Source organism: Ruditapes philippinarum, unplaced genomic scaffold (assembly GCF_026571515.1).
Source record: "Ruditapes philippinarum isolate M1 unplaced genomic scaffold, ASM2657151v2 ctg3198_1_1_1_1, whole genome shotgun sequence".
Taxonomy (NCBI): domain Eukaryota; kingdom Metazoa; phylum Mollusca; class Bivalvia; order Venerida; family Veneridae; genus Ruditapes; species Ruditapes philippinarum.
The window spans coordinates 194,801-198,737 of NW_026858651.1; positions in this window are offsets into that span (position 1 = coordinate 194,801).

A 3,937-nucleotide genomic window follows, 5' to 3' on the forward strand; every position below is an offset into this window, starting at 1 on the left:
GATCAGATACTAAGTTTAGAGTCGATGACTTCTAATCCAGTTACCTCTCTGGCGTGGGTTCGATCCCTGGGAGATGCTTTTGTAGTTAAGCACGGAGGAAGGTAGTCTAGTAATGGTGTAACTCTCCAGGAACGATGGTTAGGAAACTACCCGTCTATTTGACTGAAATACTGTTTGGAAAAGGCGTAAAATAACAAACTAAGTTTATTATAATGAAAATTGATAGTCATGATTAATCATATTTTAGGACAATATAAGAATTCAAAACAATTGGCGCCAAAACATGATTGTTCGGATTCAAAGCTACGCAATACGTTTTCGTTTTACCTTTCAATGTAAGAAAAGAACAGACTTGACATATTTCCGTTTACAATTTACTTAGATTGTAAATCTTCGACTATTCTCGTTTTATTTCACTGGTTTTATTAGTATATATAATTCTAGAAAAAGCGATAATTTAATCTTATAATTGCAAAACGGTCACGCATTATAAAAGAATGTTCGATAATATGCGCGTGGGTGTTTTTTTTTCTGGATAAAATAATTATATCTTTTATTTTGGGTTATTGCCTGCAAATGATTTAAATATCAGAAAAAATATTTAAATAAAGCCATTACTCAGAATTTACAATGTAACGATGTAGATATTTGTTTTCAAATAGCTATTTTATGTTTTAATATATCTTAATATTTGTCTGCAAAGCAGAATTTTGATAACTTTTAATTATGTTGTTCAACAGCTAGTATTTTGGTAACATCATTTTGTAGCGGTGCATAGATGGTACAGATTACAGAAACAATATAAATTTAACAGCTTACACATCCGTTTACTCTAATCTATAGCAAGCAACCGAGTGACAGTCCGATTGATTTACACTTCAGAATGTCCAAAACTTCACTTCATGCTTTTGTTTGCAAGGTATAATATAGTCAGTATTAAATTTATTATCTGTTTCAAAGTAAAAAACAAAAGAAACAATAACAGGGTCTCTAGAAATGCTATTGGGAATATCCCGAACTTTATTTTCGGAATATAAAAACCCACTGCAACTTACTGGTTTATAATAACAACATATTTTAAAAACAAGTGACATGTCATGCATGTAATATAATTTAGGTAAAATAGATTCGAAAAAGTAATCTAGATCCGTTTAACAATTTGCGTTTTTTGTTAGATGATTTTACATTCGCCTCAGTGGTCGAGGGGTTAGAGTCGATCACCTTTTTTTTATCCAGTAACCTCTCTGGCGTGGGTTAGATCACCGGGAGATGCTTTGGTAGTTAAGCACGGAGGAAGATAGTCTAGTTCTAGTGTTCTGGTTCTTTCCAGGAACGATTGTTAGGAAACTACCCGCCTATATGACTGAAATACTGTTAGGAAAAGGCGTAAACTGAATCAAACAAACAAGATGATCTTTCTGTACAGAAAAAATATTTCTAACAATACTAAAATATTTTTACGTTGAAATATGCCACCCTGAAACTCATAGCGAATAATTACGTTAAACCTGCCTTAATGTGCATGATATGTCTGAACATATCTGTTTTATTAGGAGACTTATATGTACTAAAACTCACAATAAAACGCAAGAGATAATAAATTGTCTGCCTTTAATATGGCATGTGAATGCAAAGTATTAGTTTAATAACTTATAATAATTAGTAATTTTGAAGTAAATTGTGCAATTACCTTTCAGTTTGTGGCGTATTATATCTATTTACACAAGGATACAGAATGAAAGAAAAATAAAATAAATAAACACACGTAATTGAATTAAAAACAATACATACAAAATCTGTAGAAATAGAAATGTCTTTTCTTTGTAAATTCATTTCTTTTTTTATTTTTAATTTCCATTATGTCTTTGAAAATAAATGCATTTTAGTAAAAACAATGACAAAACAAGACTTGTCAAGGGAGTTATAAGACTTATAAGATTTACAAAGAAAAGACATTTCTATTTCTACAGATTTTGTATGTATTGTTTTTAATTCAATTACGTGTGTTATTTTTAAATATGATTTTAGAACGTATAAACATTTCAATATTCCATTAAAAGTTGAATCGCCTAATTTAAGCATAAAGAATAATTTCATTTACAGATATAGTCCGCATGGATTGGCCAGCAAGGTCACCGGATTTTGTTTGTTTGTTTGTTTCATTTTTCGCCTTTTTCCAACAGTATCTTAGTCATATAGGCGGGTAGTTTCCTATCCATCGTTCCTGGAGAGTTACATCAGTACTAGACTACCTTCCTCTGCGCTAAACTACCAAAGCATCTCCCGGGTCATCGTCTCTAAACCCTCGACCACGGAGGCGGTCTATCGCCGGATTTAAATCCAATTGAGCATGCTTGGGATAAGATGCAGAAAGCTATTTCTTCACGCCACGTCCAACCAATAACAGTTCAGGAGCTAGGACATACAATCATAGAGAAATTGGACCAGAATCCTCATCACAAGGTATGCAGGCTCCTCAGCAGCATGCAGCGGTGATGCCAGACCGTAACGCACTATTGAGAAAGTGGTGCTTAGCAAATTTTGAGTAGTATATTTTTACTAACATGATCTAAAAACATTATTTATCAAAAGTTATGTTTGCCTTTTGAAAAGAAGAAAAAGTCGTATGTTTATGTGGCATAATGTGCTCATTAATATCACCGTTGTAAATAAACAATATAAGGAAATGTTGTGAAACGTGACAATTATTTTCAAAACAAGACTTAAATTTGCAATCACAAATTTGCTTCTATAAATGGATAGGACAAAGTCACATTATTTATATGAATGACATAATTACCAAATACGGAGTATATTTATCACGACTTGTGTATGTTGCTGAAGAATTAAAGGACAATTTGTTTATAAATTTTACATCAGGATATTCTCATTTTATTTATGAAATGAAAAGTGATACGATGATAAAAGGATACAAATACTCGATAAACAAACATTTATCACACTTTCATGACAACGCGCACATTCTTGCTTACTGATTATTTTAAGTATGGTCTTAAAAATAAAATCTAACAATTATCTTAAATATAAAATTAATATATATATATATATATATATATATATATATATATATATATATATATATATATATATATATATATATATATATATATATATATATTAAGGTGCTGCTGTTTAACAGAACTGAGAATTATAGTAAATAATTGCATATTCTGAAAAACTTTTGATACTGTTCCACAGTAATTCAAGCCATTTCGTCAAATAAATTTCTACTGATGTCAATTTGTATATAATTGAATAAAACATGAGCATATCGATGTCTTATACAATGATATACGAGGGGTATTCAAATATAAATGCAACTGGGTCAATTTCAGAAGTGCTTAACAAACAGTGTCAAAATCATTATCTCAATACCTCACAATACTCACCATGTGATATATTTAAAGTATTAGTCTTTTAATTATTTTTTTTTGAGGCATTCTGTTCAGACACTGGAAAATAGCCGAACCGACTTTTTATGGCGTTTTATATTTTATTCTAACAAGTTATTTTTTGAGCCTCAGAAATAGGAAGAATTCACAAGGGGCAAAAGCTGGCGAATAAGGAGGGTGAGGAAGCTCAAAATCCATTTCCTGTTTCAGATATCCTCGTACAATGGTCACTTTGTGAGACGAAGCATTGTTATGCAACAACCTGAATTCTCGGAGACCAGATGCTGGTCGACAGTTTTTGAAATATTTCTTTGATTTATGAAGAAGTATTTGAAAAGCATTTCTTGATTGGTAATGAAAATTACATATATGACCTCTTTGACGTTCATGGTGCGATTTGCTATGTGATCCCAATTATGTCACATTTGCAGAGCACAACATCCAGGTTGCTTTCCCAAAGTGACATCCAGGTTGCTACCCTATGGTCCAGGTTATATGTTCTCCATATCCTTTTGACTTTATGG